This window comes from Carcharhinus amblyrhynchos, chromosome 10 (assembly GCF_965287045.1).
Source record: "Carcharhinus amblyrhynchos chromosome 10, sCarAmb.v2.hapA, whole genome shotgun sequence".
Classification (NCBI taxonomy): Eukaryota; Metazoa; Chordata; class Chondrichthyes; order Carcharhiniformes; family Carcharhinidae; genus Carcharhinus; species Carcharhinus amblyrhynchos.
Window position 1 is genome coordinate 49,155,866 of NC_137333.1, and position 18,580 is coordinate 49,174,445.

Here is an 18,580-nt window from a genome sequence, read left to right on the forward strand (position 1 = left end):
TGACACTGCAATCACCAAGCTATCCAACTGGTAGGACAAACCCAGCAGAGGTGGCAGAACTGTGACATACAGTTGCTTTGGGAATCCTCAACATCATGAAGTCTCATGGCATCAGGTCAAACATGGGTAAGAAAAACTCCTGCTAACACCCAAACCATGTTAGTGAGTGAAACAACATAAGGGAAAAACATACCTGACCTCATTCTCACCAACCTGCCTGCTGCAGACTCATCTGCCCGTGACAGCATTGGTAGGAGTGACCATAATACAGTTGTTGTGGAGACAAAGTCCCATCTTCACATTGAGGAATCTTTCCACCAAGTTGTGCAGCACTATCACCATGCTAAATAGAATAGATTTTCAATAGATCTAGCAATAACCTGCTCTCTTACTCTCAGTTTGGGTTCTGCCAGGGTCACTCAGTTCCTGGCCTCATTAAAGCCTCATTTCAAACATGGATAAAACATGAACTCCAGAGGTGAGGTGAAAGTGACTGAGCTTGACATCAAGGCAACATTTGACCAAGTGTGGCATCAAGAAGCCCTAGCAAAATTACAGTCAATGGGAATCGGGGAAACTCTCTGCTGGTTGGAATCATACAGATCACAAAGGAAGATGGTTGTGGCTGATGGAGACTAATCTCTTAGTTCCAGGACATAATTGCAGGAGTTCTTCAGGGTAGTTTCCTAAGCCCATCTTCAGCTGCTTCATCAATGACCTTCCTTTCATAATAAGGTCAGAAATGGAAATGTTCACTGAAGATAGCACTATGTTCAGCATCATTCATGACTTCTCAGATACTGAAGTAGTCCATATACAAATAGAGTAAGACCTGGACAAAAGCCAGCCTTGGGCTGATAAGTGGCGAGTAGCATTCATACCACACAAGTATCAGGCAATGTTCACCTCCAACAAGAGGGAATCCAACCATCGTCCCATGACATTTAATGATATTGCCATCATTAAATTTCCTCACTATCAACATCCTGGGATTTCCATTGACCAGCAAATGAAATATAAATACTGTGGCTATGAGAGCAGGTCAGAGGCTAGGAATCCTGTGGTAAGGAACCCACCTCCTCACTCCCCAAAGCCTATCCACCATCTACATGGCACAACAGTGCAATGGAATACTCTCCAATTACCTGGATGAGTGCAAGTCCAGCAAAACTCAATAAGGTCAACGTCATCCATTGAGTGGCATTCCTTCCAACACTGACAAATAGTGGCAGCTATACGATCTACAATGTACACTGCAAGAACTTGTCAAGGCTCCTTAGACAGCACCTTCCAAACCTACGACTACCACCATCTGGAAGGACAAGCGTAGCAAATACCTCGTATCACCACCACCTGGAAGTTCGCCTCTGTGTTAGTTACAATCCTGACTTGGAAATTCCCTAATTGAGTCAAAATTCTGGAGCTCATTCCCTAACCACACTTCGGGCATTCCTAAGGCACATGGACTGCAGTGATTCAAAAAGGCAGCTCACTACCACCTTCTCAAAGACAATTATGATAGTTAATAAATGTTGGACACCCACATCCTATATGAATAAAAAAGTCTCTTTCACATGTTGATTTAATGATGATAAAATGTGATGTTAAAGTAACGTTTTTGATGTATGGTGTCTCTGATGATTTCCTGGGCTATTATTTTATTGCCAGAGTCTTCTGGTTTTCCCTCTCCTTGATATTTCTCAAAGATGCTGGGAATTGACAGAAAATGCTTCAGCATAGGAATGGTTGTCAGTTTACAGCATTCATACTTTGCTTACATCATCAGTATTATTTACACCACATAATATATGATCAATTGAATTTCCACTAAATTCCTATAATCTAGGAACTTAATGACAAACGTTTGTAACAATTCAAACCGACAAATTGTATATTCCAACATTCTTACAATTAAGGTTCAATAAACGATAGAACTTTATAAGTGGGTCAGAGAATTGGTGGCAAACAAACATAGTACACAGGGAATACAACTTCCTTTCCAACGTAACAGACACTGAAAGGGTACTAATTAACTTACTCTTGTTATGAAAGTAATTTACAAAAAACCTACAAAAGCAGCTCTTTCATGTTGGGGAACAGTGCAGTGAGGATAGATTAGCATAAAGCGCTCACTGAGTTTATCACTGCAATGAAACTCCCACTGTGACTAATTTATTATGAAATGTACAGGCCATGGTTTAACGCAATAACGTTAATCTCAAACTGTGTAACTACAACTGAAATTATGATACACTGTGGCCTCACAGTACCATTAAATATAGCTACCGACCCAAATCTACAGAAATGGGACCAGAGGCTAAGTCAGTACTGATATGATGTTCTTGCTGTGTCTAGGGCTCCTATTTATCTTTAGGAGGTCATCTAAAGAGACATTATTAACGAGTGACAGAGGAAAGCAAAAATGCTGAGTATTAACCTAGATGCAGAGCATTGGGACCCTTTGATTTTCTTTCTCTGCATACTACAGGCACTCAGAGCCTACCCGAACTTAATTGACACTTTTTTTCTGAAACATTAAAGGTACGGAGTGGAATTTAATAGTTGTGGTGGGGTCTCATCTACCAGCTAGGAAAACAGTAGCAATCGCGGCACAGCTACTTCCATATCAAGCACTTATCTGGTCAGCATCTAGGTTTCCAGCTCCCACAAGGGTAACTTACCCCAGAAATTCTAGTGTGGGGATTCTGTTCCACCTCAGAGCTGTTGGCCAACCAGAGGCCAGCAGTCCTCTAATATTGGCAGTGCCAGTAGTGGTGGCCACAACTGGTATTGTGTTGTGGCCTACACCATGTACTGTCGGTGGAGAGAAAGGTGAGTGGGGTGGGTTTACGGGAATGTAAACAACAATTTTAAGAATATAGACAGGTCTTATTCTGGATCCATCTATTCCTGCTGGGGAATGCCTGACAAGGACAGGTTCCACATTTTCCCCACACTTCCCCCCCCCCCCCCCCCCCAATCCCCCAACCCAAACCCACCTTATTAGGTCCCAGGTCTACTGCCAGAGTTTTCCTGGCAATTGGCCTGCGTGCCATGACCCATTCACCTCTCTCATTTAAGGCTACACTTGGACTTCAGATGGAAAACTATCCTCAGGCCTTCCTGCCCCGAACTAGATCAGGAAGAGGAGAGAAGTCAACAAGGTCGCCAACCTTCCAGCCAATCATATCAACCCCCACCTCCAAATATATCTTCAGAGGAGAATTAAATTCTGCCCAGAGAGAAGAATTTCTCAGAGCTGTGTTTTTTCCCTGAATTGTATGTGGGTTTAAAAAAAATCATCTACTCTTATGCCTGTCCTTGTAGGTTATGTGGTTCCCTGAATATTAAGAGCAGCAAAGGTCATGATACACAACTGCAATATGACTGTACAGTACAGGTTCAATCAACCAACTAGTTCTTTCTTGTCCGCCATTTTTTAGGCTCAGAAGCATGATGTCTCAAAGTTGCAGTTCTTCCTCTCAGTTTGATCCCACTAATATTTGAAGTTGCATGTAACGCTCAATTCCTTTCTCCGGCCAAGTTATTTCTGATGATCTGATTCCACCCCTCTAGAGTCAGCACAGAAACAATTTAATGGCTTCTTGACCTCTGAACTTTCTCTCCCCTGCCCTCCCAACATAATAAAACAGTTAGCCTCCACTAAACACTACTGGGGTTTACAAGTGTACATGCAAAGCGTTCTCCCATCAGTACACGATACTTCCCACTGATAACCAAAATAGGATTTTATGGCCTCGCTCAGACGAGACTGGAAATTCCTGCCTGAGGTCAATGGAGATTTCCGTTCACGGACCCTTGCCCACGCCGATTCCGTGGCGGGTGAGATGGTAGAGTTCCAGCTGCTGTCGACACAATAAAGATTTGTTTCTAAATGGCAATGCTATCATATGTGCTGACTTGACAAAGGTGCCAATTCCAGAGTGATATACTTATCAAAAACGTTTAGTAGAAAAAGGTCTTGCAACATGATTCAGTGAGCACTAAGCACTCTAATGCAAAAGATAACATTTCCATGAAATTAATCTGAGAGTAGCTCAAGTAATGGAGTGACTTTGCCACAGGAGTTTTAGCTCGCTTTGCAAACAAGGTTTATTTTAAACCTTGGAATACTAATTTCAACTTGGCTGTATAAAACGTATATTTTGTTATCAAATATTTTATGAATAAATCTGTTGCTTCACACTTTTCAAGTTGTGGGCAAGTAAAAGGAGAATGTTTTCATTAAGTGATCATTTTAATGAGAAGTGAAATGCAGCAATATTAAAAGGGAAATTTACAGTGGGCTGATGTTTCTGGTCAATGACAATCGCAACAGTGCTCACCAGTGACAACAAAGAAGGCTACTTGCAAAGTTCTAGCAGTCTCCGGGGGTGGAGGTGGATTTTCCCTTACCCAACGTCAGTTTGAATCTAGTGCCAAATCAGGGGGATCTCCAAATATCCAGCCGCAGTGATTTCATCAAACAAGGTAAGCAGGCAATCATACTAAAGTATTTCACAGATGGCAAACTAGGACATAAAACCCACTCAAACCTTCCATTATTCATTTTGCAGTACTGAAAATAATTGAGGGGGTCATACTCATGGAATTGATGTAGAAGCTAAAATATCACAATTTTTAAAAGAGTTATCATAATGCCTCACAGTGCCAGTCACCCAGGTTCAATTCTGCTTTGAGTGACTATGTGGAGTTTGCAAGTTCTCCCTGTGTCTGCATGGGATTCCTCTGGGTGCTCTGGTTTCCTCCACATTCCAAAGATGTGCAGGTTAGGTTGATTAACTATGCTAAATTGCCCCTTAATATCAGGAGGATTAACAGGGTGAATATAGGGTTATGAGGTTAGAGCCTGAGTGGGATTGTTGTCGATGCAGACTCAAATAGGCAGAATGTCCTCCTTCTGCACTGTAAGGATTCTATGATTCTCTAACGGAGAAATTTATAATTCAATAAAATACTACTTTTTCAGGATAAGCTAGGTTAATTAGAAATATATATGAACTTAATGCATTAAAAAATGTAATTATGCTTCATTTAAAAGGTGCAACATTTTCAAGGCCTTTTTCAATGAAACTAAGAGCACAGTCTGGAAGTTCTCATATGTTCAATGATTAATAATTGATTACACTCGGATGGGGGAGGGATGGGTAGGGTTCTTAATGCATCCTCTGTAGAAGTTCAGAATCACTGACAGGAACTTCTAGACTTCCATGTTTGACTGCATGTGTGCAGACTCCAGAGGCTGCTGTCAGTTGTATCAGGGTAACAGTAGATGCTGACAGTTTCATTGCTGAGCCACTATTTGATCATTGTGATTTAGCGACAGAAAAATATTCACCAATGCCCACAAAATACAGATCATTGTCTTTGGTCACTCTAAATTCACCTGCCTTGTTTGTGATTACCTCTCCATTTTCAATCACAACCTCATGCTAAACCTCACTTTGCCACATTTCTGCAACCTTCTCCAGATACATGGTCCCCTTTCCACTTCTATAGCTCCAAATTGTTGCACATTTTACCCCGTCCCCTGCACTTAACTTCATCCAATCACTAGTGACAGATCCTTCAGCTGCCTGAGTTCTATTGTCTGGAGTTTCCTCAAGTTTAACACCCTTCACTTCTTCAAAAAACATTTTTACGAGGCTCATTTCACTTAATAGTTATTGAATATGTTTGAAAATACATTTTTCTAAAAATCAAGTGAAGACAGAATCAGACTTCTTGTATCTAATTCTATGGCATACCCATAAAACCATGTAACGGAAACAAGCAACACCGTCAGAAATAAATGAGGAAGAAAACAACAAAAATAATTCTCAAATGTTTAAAAAAAAATTGTCCACACCTTATTGTCACCATGTTACAACTGAAACAGTCTCGCATCCTAACCTGAAACCTGACTTTGTTTTATTTCTATTGTGCACAGTTGCAAAACTGAAACTGCCATACTGCTTAAATCCAATGATATTGAGGGAATTGTCCAAAAATAATTAAACAGAAAATCACCCATATTTCAGAAAACCCTGAATCCTAATCACATTCCATTACTTCTTAGAAATCCCAGTTGTACCCCAGCTTTAACATACAAGTCACGTTGAGAACTTTTTTCCTCGATTCATTCATAGGATATGGGCATCATTGGCTGAGCTGGCATTTATCACGCATCATTAATTGCTTTGAACTGAGTGCATTTCAGAGGGCATTTTTTTTTAAAAAGGCTCAACAAAATTGCTGTGGAACATGTGCTGAGTCACACGTAGGCCAGATCGGGTAAGGATGGCAGATTTCCTTTCCTAAAGGATACTTGTGAACCAGGTGGGGTTTTTTTTATAACAATTGACAATGGTTTCATGGTCATCACAAGATTTTTAAATCCAGATTTTTATTTAATTCATTTTCATCATCTGTCATGATGGGATTAGGATCCAATCTCCAAATTACTCATCGTGTCTGTACCATCATGCCACTGCCTTCTCATTTGGGTTCATTCATGGGCAATGTTGATTATTTCAGTTGCAGGCAGAAAAATTAGTCCCTCTGAAACTCAAGTGATCCCACCTCATTAATCATTGATTATTCCTACCAATAATCACATGGATTAACATGTTTTGGAATTTGACTTCGAAGCTCAGTGAATGAACTAGAAGCAACATGAAAAGATTTTTCTTTAACATGCAGCTGTCATTATGATGTGGAATGCATTTTCTGAAAGAGTAATGGAAGAAGATTTAGCTGTGATTTTGAAAGGAAAATGGGATATATATTTCAATAGGAGTGGGCGGAAGAGCAAGAGAGTGAGATTAACTGGACAGCTCTTTTAGGGAGTTGCACAGGCACAATGGGGTGAATGTCCTCCTTCTGCTGTGTAAGATTCTATGATTCATCAATAACAAAACAAATATTCTCTCAAAATGTAAAGCTTTACTTGGATGCAGGCAGTGGAATAATTTGCATGCTTTATTTCACCAGTACGTTACTTCAATTAAGCGATTCAGAAATCAGGAATATTAGTACCAAATCTTCTTTCTGAACCAAAAGTCTTCAACTTTCATTTCAAAATTTCTAAATTCTATAGCGTTTCAAAGAATGAGAAGCTGATCTCAATGAAACTTAAAAAGTTCTTACAGGGTGCAAAAGGATAGATGCAGATAGGTAGTTTCACTTGAGTGGTGTGTCTGGAATCAGGGGACACAGTCTCAGAATAAGGGGCTTCCATTCTGGTAGGAGGTAGTGGCAAAGTGTTACTTTCACTGGTCTAGTAATCCAAAGACCCAGGGTAGTGCTATCGGGATCAGGGTTCAAAACCCACCTCAGCAGATGGTAAAATTTGCATTCAATAAAAATCTGGAATTAAAGGCCAAATGATGACCATGAAACCATTGTCAATTTTCGTTAAAACCCTGTTCATTAAGTGAAGGAAATCTGCCATCCTTCCTTGGTCTGACCTACACGTGACTCCAAATCCACACAATGTGGTTGACTCTTACTGTCCTCTGAAATTTCCTACCAAGTCACTCTTGTTCAAGGGCAATCAATGATGAGTAATAAATGCTTGCCCAGCCAGCAACACCTATTTTTTTAAAATCACTTATGCAGATGTACGGATGGACAAATGGATAGTTGGAGAAATTTCTACAGCACTGTTAATGCTCCCAGGACAACCCAAAACATTTCACAGAAATAAATTACTTTTGAACTGCAATCATTGTTTTGTAACTAAATGTAATTTCCAATTTGAGCACAGTAAGTTTCCACAACAGATTAAGATGCTGAGTTGAGGAAAGACCCGTGATTAGAATGTAGGGAAATTACTCTCCTATTCTTTAAAGTAGTACACAGGATTTTGTTTTTCACATCTACCTAAACAGGCTGACTGGTACTTTGTTCAATATCTCATCCAAAAGACAGCTTTTCCAACAGAACAGTACTCACTCAGGACTGATATATCACCCCAGAGAGCATGTTCTTAGGTCCACTAATAGGGATCTCAATCAGATGTCAGGTGCTTTTAACCTTGTGATCGTAGCTTCACATAAATTGAAGGCTTTCAGCAAATGGTTGATTATCTTTTTCCAAGTGATTTCATTATTCATTTACTGGACATAGGCATTTTTGGCCATCCCTAATTGTCCTCAAGAAGTTAATGGGGAGCCATCTTCTTCAGTTGCTGCAACCCCCCCTCTCCCCACCCAATCTGGTACAGGTATATCCGGAGTTCTGCTCTGGAGTCAACCACATTGTGTGGATTTGGAGTCATGTGTAGGTCCGACAGGTAAGGATAGCAAATTTCCTTCCCTTTATGAACTGGGTTTTAACGACAATCAACAATGGTTTCACGGCCATCTGCTGGGTAGGGTGCTCCAGGACTTTGACCCATCAACAGTGAAGAAATGATGATACATTTCCAAGTCAGAATTGTGTACGATTTGAAAGAGAATTTGCAGGTGCTGGTGTCCCAAAGCACCTGCTGGCCTTGCCCTAAGCAGTAGAGATCACCAGTTTGGGAGGTACTGTTGCTGATGTCTTGGCAGGTTGTGGCAGTGCATTGTGTAAATGGTACACACTGCCGCCCCAGTGCACCACTTGGGAAGGTATGAATGTTTGAAATGGTGAATGGATGCCAATCAAGTAGACTGTTTTGTTCTGTTCAGTGTAGAACCGCTCGACTTGATGGAGCATCATTCGTCAAGGCTGAATCATTCCATCGCAGTCCTGACTTGTGCTTTGTAGATACTGGCAGTTTGTGCCAGCATAATGATGTTAGATTGGCTTAGTAATAGCATTGTAGTCTCTGAATGAATCTGTTGAGTTTTTAAGCCTCACTGCAGAATTTGAATTTGTACTTCAATGTCATGCAATACAGAGGGCGTGCTGCATCAATGAACCTGTTGGATGAAGCCAATCAATAATAAATTTTCTTATACTATTCAAAAAGCTGTTTGGACATCACTCAGAATTTTTGGCAATATTTATCTCTCACATAATTTCCAATACAGATGAACTAGTCATTGATCCATTTGTAGCTTGTTGGACCTTGTTGTGCACATATTGGTTGCTATGTTTTTCAATAAGCAGGAGCTACATTTCAAAAATAATTGATTACTGTGTTACATTCAGAGGATGTGAAAGGGGCTACATAAATGCAAGTTCTTTACTTACTATCTTGTGGATTGCTCAGTGTAATTTTTCAGTGAGTAGTTGTGCCATTCAGAACAGTAAGGTCAATTTAAGTTAACTTTTGTTTGTTAATGATGGTGGGCATGGGCCAGAACATTCCATAATTATAATGTTTGTCTTGAGGGGAGTCCTCTTCCCAAAAACCCATAGAATTAGTCTTTTCAATTACATAATTCCACAATTTATCACTGAATAGTATCCATTCTTTCAGCTCTCCAACAATGAGAGATCCTGATTGGCCCTGCTTCACCTTTTAGAACCTTTTCAATATTTAATAATCAGTTTGAGTGTCCCAAAAATATGTGAATACTTTTAGGTGTAGGACATTTGGTTAATGCAGCAACATCACATTTAACCAAGGCCATTAAAACTTGTTAAAGAACTCATTCCTTGCATCCATAGTCTGGGATTTTCCCCAATAATCAGCAAAGGCTGATGTCGCTCTGGAAAAACAGCATTGAAGCTGCGAGTGACATTGGCAGCTTTCTCCACCATAAAGTGCCACACTTAGAAAAAAATCTTGAAGTCACGGGTTCCACGATTACTGCTGATGGGGCAGCCTCTGATTCACCTGCCCCTCCAGCAACTCATACAGACAACAAGGATTGAGGTGCCCTTTTAAAAAGCTACCACAACACACAGCTAGCAAATTAGCTCATTCTAAAACTCCTCCTGCACTCCCAGAACTGCCTGGGCACTGCACTTACCTGAGCTGCCATGGGAGGCCTGCTCACCAGGTGCACATTGTTCTACCGTCATCCTGTCGTGGATAGATTTTTGATGGGTGGGGTTGATACCGGCACAGGGGCCTGATAGTGACATGGTTATTTATTATAATGATGTTCCTGACATTGAACCTCAGGAAACGTGCACTGTCACTGATGGAGGGTGGGGACAATCACATCATGTGTTTACTCTAATGTAAAACGTGACTTTGCAGGTTTTGCGATACTTTCCATTCCTGTCATGGAACCTGCCCACATGAATGGAAGTGGAGGATCCCAGCCTGTATTTTAAGGTTTCTAACATAAGTAGCAAGAACAATAAATGCAAGGTTTTTTAACAGCCAATTTGCATCTAACTGCTTGATTAAATAGTTTATAAGGGTACAATTTGCAAGCTGACAGCATTTGCCTCCTAAAAGTATATGAGAAATTTATTATCTGACTGTGAAATGTATATTTTGCATGAAAATAATCACAAAAATATCTTTAATCGAGATCATTGTGAAGATTAATTTTTTTTCCCTTCGATTTAGCAATGCATTAATATTTAGTCAGGTATGAATTCATTACCATTCAGAGTTTGTAAAACCCATGAAAATAAATCCTTAACCAAACAACATCCAACACCAGGCAGGAAGTACCCAGGGCAGGTTAAACCTCTCTTCTACATTCAAATGACAGATTATTATTTCTAAGCATAAACAAGCAAAACATTCTCATGTTAAACTCCAACAGCAATACATTTTCTAAATGGTGAGAAGCTAGGAACAGTGGTGGAGTAGAAATGTTTAGGGATCCAAGTACAGAAATCACAAAGCCAAAAAAAATTAAAAGGGCAAATGGAATGTTGGTCTTTATCTCAAAGGACTAAACTATAAAAGAAGTTTTATATTACAGTTGCACAAAACTCTGGTTAAATCCTATTTCGAGCACTGCAATTAATTCTGGGCACCACGCCTCTAAAAGAATATAGAAGAGCTGCAGCAGAGATTTACCAGAATGATACTGAGGCTAAAAGGATCAAATTATGATTATGGTTTGCACTGAGTAGGGTTGTATTACCTTCATTGTAGAAACTGAAGGTGATCTAATTGAAACGTTCAACATAATTAAAGGAGTTGATAAGTTAGATTGGGATGAACCATTTTCTCTGGTAGGAGAGTCCAGAATAAGGTGAGATAATCTTTAAATTAGTGCCAGACAATATGGGGGTCCTGTTAAAAAGCATATATCACACAAAAGCTAATGGAAAGCTGGAACTTTCTCCCATAAAAAGATGTTGAGGCTAGATCAAATGAAAATTTCGGAACTGAGATTCACAGAATTTTGTTTGTGTAGTGATATTAAAAGGGTATGGAGCCAAGGCAAGTAGATTGGAGTTAAGATGCAGCTCAACCGTGATCCAATTGAATGGTGAGACAGGATCGAAGGACTGAATAACCCTCCTGTTCCCATGTACAACGTGATACTGAAACATAATTCCAGTGAGAAACAAAGGACTTCAGCCTGATTGAAATGGCATTAAATTGAACATGAACTGTGGTATAACAATGAATCTGAATCATGGTAAAGCACATCTTGGAGATCACATGGAATATCTGTCACATTCTGCCTCTTAGAAGGCAGAAAGATAACATGCAGTCAGCTTACGATCTAAAATATTTCTTTACAAATAGCATACCCTGGAGAGACAATGCTATGTAGCACAAGGGGAATTGGAATTAATTCAAATGGAATTGATATACCTTTTCACAGAAAGCTGATTCTTACAGTATTTTCTCATCGGATAACTGGCAGCAGTCACTTTAAGGTAAAGTACAAGAAGTGATTGCTCACAGAGTTGCAATTCAACAGCCCTTATAAATGCACAGTACCATGAGGGACCACAAAAGGGTCCCTCAATTTCATGGATCCTCTTTCTTTCATGCATACCTACAAATTTTGAGAATGATTAGCTTAGATTGAATTGGCTGTTAAATAAAAATGGTGCATAACACCAATCCTCCATCACGCTGGATCTCCATTTTCTTAGGGGTCGGTGCTGGGGCCTCAGCTATTCACCATTTATATAGATGATCTGGAGGAGGGAACCGAGTGTATGGTGTCGAAATTTGCTGATGACACCAAGATTGGTGGAACGGCAAATTGTGCGGAGGGTGTGGAAAGTCTGCAGAAGTATCTAGATAGGCTAGGCGAATGGGTCAGGAACTGGCAAATGGAATTTAATGTTGGCAAACGTGAAGTTGTCCACTTTGGTAGGAATAATGGTAGGAAGGACTATTACTTACGTGGCGAAAAACTGCAGCATGCGACGGTGCAGAGGGACCTCGGGGTCCTTGTGCATGAGTTGCAAAAACCCAGCCTGCAGGTGCAGCAGGTGGTCAGGAAGGCGAATGGGATGCTGGCCTTCATAGCGAGGGGGATTGAATATAAAAGTAGGGAGGTCTTGCTGCAGCTGTATAGGGCGCTGGTGAGGCCGCAGCTGGAGTACTGTGCGCAGTTTTGGTCGCCGCACTTATGCAAGGATATTTTGGCCTTGGAGGGAGTGCAGAGGAGGTTTACTAGGCAGATTCCGGAGTTGAGGGGGTTGAACTATGAGGAGAGGCTGAATAAACTAGGCTTGTACTCATTAGAGTTTAGAAGAATGAGGGGAGATCTCATAGAGACGTATAAGATGATGAATGGGATGGATAAGATAGAGGTGGAGAGGCTCTTCCCGCTCAGAAAGGACAGTAGGACTAAAGGGCACAGCCTCAGGGTAAAGGGGGGGGGGGTGGTTTAGAACGGAGTTGAGGAGGAACTTCTTCACTCAAAGGGTGGTGAATCTCTGGAATTCTCTGCCCGTTGAAGTGGTGGAGGCTGCCTTGCTCAATATTTTTAAGACGCAGGTTGATAGGTTTTTGATAGGCAAGGGGATTAAGGGTTATGGGGAGAGGGCGGGAATGTGGAACTGAGCCATGACAGATCAGCCATGATCTTATTGAATGGCAGGGCAGGCTCGAGGGGCTGGATGGCCAACTCCTGCTCCTATTTCTTATGTTCTTATGTTCTTAGCAATTATGGAACAAAAAGATGATGTGCATTTACCAGCTAGTTAATACACGCTGAAGTAATCACCATTATTTGACATATCAATTGCAAACACCACCTGTAACTTTGTGACCAAAGGTAAAATTATCAGACAAAGTACCACTCAAGAACCCAGGATTTGATTAATTCTCAATGGAAGCCTATTAAATCTCAAAAACATTTAGCGATTAATGTGTCCATCCAAAAAAGTATCTGGAATTCAGGTGGAGGTGGCTACAATCTTAAAGTAAATATAGCCATGGCAAAGCTGGCGCAAGTGTAGGGAGACAGAGTCAGAATCAGAATTGGAGAGGTCAATGGTCAGGACCAGGAACAGGACAAAGCAACAAAAGCTTGGTTTCAGCAAAATGCCCAATGTTCACAGGCTTTAGGTAGGTGGAGCTGTTGAGAAGCAGTCCACCCAATGGCAGCCAGAGGACTCATACCTGGGGTGAATAAAATGGCAAGAATAAGGCAGATCTAATTATATAAAAAGAATTTAGAAATAGCATGTTTAAAAATGACAGATAAATATCATGCATGTCAGACATGGATATAGTTTAATGAAGAATGCATGATGGAGGAATGTTATAGGAAGTGCACCAGAATATAAATCAATTATCTTAAATTCCCAGTGCCAGTGTCTTAAGGAGGTATTTTGAAATGAATTCATAAAGCCCCAGATAAATCTGTAAAAGGATTTACAAATGTGTAAGAATCTGAGTGCCAGTGCCTGTGTCATCAACAAAATTGTAAAGCATTATCCAATAGAAGCTTCCTAGATATAAATAAACTACAACATAGATTTTCTTTAATAATGTCAGCCAATGACACAGGAGGTTCTCATTTGTTTGTAGCAAGCCATATTTTTTGTGTCCCAACTGTTAAGATTTTGCTTTGTTTTTCTTTCTATTCAGAAATAATTTAGAGCTGTATTAATCCCACAGTGCAAATGGAAGAGTTAATTTGACAATAAGTACAAAGAATAGTCATGGCGGGTTGCCCTAGATCTTTTGGCTATTATGTTCAGCAGGAGGCCTGATGGCACAGTAGCAGCATCTCTACCACTGGACCAGAAGCTCTGCATTCGAGTCCAACACCAGGGTTTGTTGTCACGAATGGAGCATTCAATGCAATTCAATGGGCTGATAATCAGCTCAGGAATCTTTCTACCACTTCCTCAAAAGGTTGAAAAAGACAATGTGGATGTGAAGATATTCGTAAAAAAATAAGTTCAGCCATATTTGAATGAATCATATTTTAAACTAAATTTGCATACAGAATCTGGAGTACACATTACTTCGTCCCTCTATATATTTGAGCTTTTACACCTCCTATAATTATAGCGATGCTACATAGCTGACAATTCCACATTTAAAAATATCTTTGTTTGAGCAAGTCATAAAATTAGTAACACAAACATTTATTAGGCAAAGTATGTGTATAAAATAGTTTTATACTACCTGGGCTACACAGTTTCCTTAAATCTAAACAAGGTTTCCTTCCACCCAGCACATTAATAAGGTTCCTCAGAACTTGATTCACCTGCAAAGCTAAACTTCCATGAAATGGTCTTTAACCTCAATTTATTCTTAACAATTTATTAGATTTTAGTAAAGAAAAATGTTATACTGATCCTTATTTTATAGTATTTGTATATGGAGGTTAGTGAGTCAAGAAATTACTGATTGAAATTGCCCCTCTACCCTATTCCCAGTCTGCAATCATGGATTTAAGTTGTGTTGAATGGCATTATACAGCAATCAGCAAAATGACAGCACCTCACTGCGCCCATGCTCACTATTCTTTTCTGCTGTCAGTCACCAAAGCTGAGGGTTTTCCCTAACTCTGTACTGATAGTGTTGCCATGAAACATAATTTTACACAACACTGCCTGATTGATACAGTAAGAGTTTCTGAAAATACAGAAGTCTTGGCTCTTATCAGGAGGTGATTAGTCCATTCATAAGTAATCAAATATTAATTTTGGTTTTTGTTCCTAAAGTGTGGGCTATCATTGCTGCAAAAGTAATTTGTCATCAATTTCTTGCGACTACGAGCTAATAACTACCACATTTGACTGCTTGAAATCTGAGGCTTCAAAGTGGTTTCACTTCTAATCTCAAACACCAGCAGCTGCATAAATTACATTTTCATCTCCTCAATCACAGTTTTTAATATCACAGCATTCAGTTTATGCTCTGGAGCAGCTCTCCTAATAAATAAGTGCACTCTTAACACAAGGGGAAAAGATTCATCTTGGCACAGTGCCTCGAATACTCTTCCACACCAAACAATAACAAGCAGTTTGAGGGCACATGAAAGGTAGACAGCATGATAGGATATGCAGTAGATTTGTAGAATTGCCTCCTGATCAAATAAGTTGTAGTTCAAGTCCCACCATTTAAACCTGTCCAGCACTCCTGTCATGCAAATGCCATTATTTTACAACCAGGCAATTAAGTGTAACACCTAAAAACTGAAGACCGGATAGAAGGGAAGAAATGAATCACAACCCGGTTTACTCTGTTTTATTTACACCTACCAGCACAGGTTAAGGTTCGACGATCACCATGAGTACATCCAGGTTGGTCCTTCTCTCTCAGACTCGGATATTCAATACTGTGACCTGCAAACAAAACAAAGAATGAAGAAAAAACATACTTCAAGGAGCTTTGTAAATTAAAAAGATAAATCTGATTTTTATTTACATTTTTTAAAAAGATTTAGAATATGGTTGAAAAACTGTGTCTATGGAACTCAGAGCAGTAAACAGGCAGTCAAACAGTTTGGTCTCTTCACTGTCAGCTCATCTAAGTCAGGAGGAAAGACATTCCTAGAAGCTATAAGGGATTTATTCTGCTCTTCCTCTGAAAAAATTGGACTGAATGGCTCTGAATGTGCTATTATTTGGAAAGGTTATTCCAAATTCTCTTCAGGTTTATGATTCTTTGTGCCCAGATGCCTTTCCCATGTTTTTTCACAAAAAAGGTTATAACTAAATCGGCTCCCTTGCTACGTAAACTTACACAACATTATTAAAATTAGGTTCAGCTTAAATGCTTGGACAGCCTCTCTTGTTTTGGTAAAAAAGACAAGGATTCCAGATGATTGCCCAGTAGCCTATTACTAATATTGTGATGTGCCGCATTTTTATGAAGATGCTTGAAAACAATCTAAATAGTGTGAAACCATCATTAATACCATACAGAAAACATGCCACCAATAGATAATACAAATGAGCTGCAAATTAATGTCCAAAATAAGTTAAGAAAATCTGCTATAGGATGATCTGGTCATAGAAATGCTGATAGGTGCAACATAAATAATGAAGCAAAATCAGCGAGAAAAATAAATACAAATAACAAAAGAAGGAATATTTATTGAGCTGTGCAATGAGATGACGTAAACAACAAGGATTAAACTATTAAAATTTGGAATAACTTGAACGCACATTTTAGTTTCTAATTGAACTTGATCATATTTTATCTGTGCAAAACATTCTGGTAATGGTGGCAATGTTGGAAATGCAGATCCCTTTCAGAGTAAACCAGGTCTTGCTTCAGAGTGAATTGAGAGCAGGTGATGCTTACTCAAGTTTGTACTTCAAAGTTGGGTTTTGCCCCATTTGGGGGACTGTGCTTCTGGACAGGGAGAGGATCCAATGGAAACCATTGTTTTTACTGAACTATAGTATCATAATAAAACAGCTGTGAACCATCAGAATGTCTTCTGCCTAATTCAGTAAATTAAATGGATATTTGCCTGGTTAACAAATGAGCAATAATTTGCTGTAAGAATGAATTTACTTTTGCAGATGAAGGTTTTACATTTTTGTCTGTGACAAGTCGTTGATTTTGTAATGCTATTAGCCTGCACTGATGGAACAGGGCAATAAATTATGCATTGCCTTAACTAATCAGATATTGGAAAGGAAGTGTAAATTACATGGGTGAAAGCAATGTCAAATTCAGTGGTGAAGCACAATTCAAATCTGTAGGAATAAGATAATTTTCACTGTTAGAGAGGTTGGCTGGCAGTAACTAACTGTGGTGTAGGCATACCTACAGTGCTTTTAACGATTGCATTCCGAGTTTTTGACCCAGCGGCAGTGAAGAAACAGCAGTCAAGATATTTCCAAGTCATCTACAAGGCACAAGTCCGGAGTGCACTGGAACACTCTCCCCTTGCCTGGATGTGGGCAGTGCCAGTAATACTCAAGAAGTATGACATTATTCAGACCAGAGCAGTCTATTAATTGCTATGCCTGCCACAAACATTTGCTCTCTCCACCACTGAAAGATGGTGACAATCATGTGTAGCATCTACAAGATGCACTGAAGGAACCATCAAGATTCCTTAGGCAGCACATTCCAAACTACCATCTAAAAGACAAGACCAATAGATAGCTGGAAATACCACTACTTGGAGGTTCACATCCTCAAATCACTCACCATCTGATTTGGAAATATTGCAGGGGAGGGAGGGACGGAAGAGGGGTGATGTTGGTGAGGTAGAGCTGGGTGTCATCAGCGTACATCTGATGATAAGGGGCACCGGAGGCAATTGTGTGGGAGCAGGAAGTGAAACCATTGCAGTGATTCTCTGCCTACGAGTAGATAGATAAGAATGGAATGAGGTGAGAGCAGTCCCACCCAGCTGTCTGACAGGGAAGAGTGTTATTAAGTGTGATTAAGCATATCAAAAGTTGTATGACGGATCAATACGAATGGGAGTGGAATATGCTTTCCTTTGTCACAGTCGCAAAACTACACTTGCAACTTTGATAAGAGCTATTTCAGTATTGTGGCAATGACAGAATTCTGATTGGACGGAATCAAACATGAAATTCCAGGAAATGGATTTGGGAGGCAACATGTCCATGGACTTTGGAGAGAACAGAGAGATTGGAGATGGGGCGATAGTTTGCAAGGATAGTGAGGTCAAGAGTTTTTTTTTTGAGAAGAGCGATGCCCACAGATTTAAAGGAATGTGGCAACACCTGGAGAGAACCATTTACAATATTGAATGTCACATAGAATGTATATCCCTATATTAATGTTCTACAACATATATTTGTCTGCTTCACTCTGTCAGATAGAGCAAAATCCTTGGAGTCAATTTTAATTTGGAATGACTGAGAGAAGGAGCTTGCCAGTAGAATGCCCATTCTGGGGAGGAGACCAAAGTCTTGTGTTTCACTTCTATGGAAATGGTGAGCTGTTTGCACCAAACTGAAGACCAGTGTAGTTCCATGTAGTGGCCATTTATTGGACAGACCCTGTTGAATTTGGAGCACGGGGCTGTGCGATTGCAGAGGGGGAGAATCCTGGGGTGGCAGCAAATTAGATTGTTTTGGTGTGGGGAACAGAAGCACACTCCTGGCCTTGTAATGATAACTTGAAAACTTACTCTTTGTCTTTATCTGAAACGGCTCAGAGAATGCACTCACTGACCGTTTCAAAAGAATCCCACAGCGCAGAAGGAGGCCATTCAGCCCATTGAGTCTGCACCGACCACAATTCTACCCAAGCCCTATCCTCATAACCCTAGCATTTGCTCCAGCTGCCCCCCCTGACGCTAAG

General features: G+C 40.1%; 1 protein-coding gene across 1 annotated transcript in view; it reads right to left on the minus strand.

Annotated features, from left to right (window-relative positions):
- LOC145348921 (protocadherin Fat 3-like) overlaps positions 1–15,595 on the minus strand; it is a 567,559-nt gene extending 551,964 nt beyond the window's left edge. The window contains exon 1 of the mRNA XM_080197003.1: positions 15,541–15,595. The gene's annotated coding sequence lies outside the window, so the exon portion shown is untranslated. The remainder of the gene's footprint in view (positions 1–15,540) is intronic.
- Positions 15,596–18,580: the final 2,985 nt, after the last annotated feature.